General features: G+C 54.2%; 1 pseudogene; it reads left to right on the top strand.

The window, feature by feature from the left end:
* The first annotated feature begins 214 nt into the window (after positions 1 to 214).
* LOC105741372 lies at positions 215 to 548 on the top strand (annotated as a pseudogene).
* Positions 549 to 554: the final 6 nt, after the last annotated feature.

Below are 554 nucleotides of genomic sequence, written 5' to 3'. Positions count from 1 at the left end.
TCTGGGGGAAAAAAAACCATAACACTCCCCACCGAGCTATGTCCTGTGCCTTCCATCTGCTTCCATCGTTTGCTTCGGTAGCTTGTCAGCATAGTGAGCAGATTGAAAGCAGAGGCCTTCAGTGAGCAGATTGAAAGCAGAGGCCTTCATAGATGCAGATGACTGCCGGGATGTTGCTGCAGATTGCGAAGTCAGGTGCATGCTGACCTTCCAGTATTTTAAAAAGGGGAAGAAGCGACCTCCGACTGGTCCCGGACAACCAGGAAGTTTTCTGCCATCCCAGAACCGACAAAAGCCTGATCGTAGAACTTCTGGAACTGCAGGCCCACGTGCAGGGAGAAGCGGCTGCGCGGTATCATTTTGAGGACGTTGGCCGGGTGCAGGGGTCAAGGGTCCTGCAAGTACAGTCTGTGCAGCCCCTGAACCTGGAGAGCCTGGCCTTGAGGGGCTGCTGTCAAGAAGCCTGGGTTCTCTCTGGCAAGCTGCAGGTAGCTAAGGAAAACCAGCAGGTAGCAAAGGTTGTGACACTGCATCAAGCCTTGCTGCGAGTGCCT

The sequence above is a fragment of the Octodon degus genome, unplaced genomic scaffold (assembly GCF_000260255.1).
Source record: "Octodon degus isolate 3935 unplaced genomic scaffold, OctDeg1.0 scaffold01682, whole genome shotgun sequence".
NCBI classification, from domain to species: domain Eukaryota; kingdom Metazoa; phylum Chordata; class Mammalia; order Rodentia; family Octodontidae; genus Octodon; species Octodon degus.
Note: the sequence above shows the minus strand (reverse complement) of the source record. Positions and strands in the feature narration are given on the sequence as shown.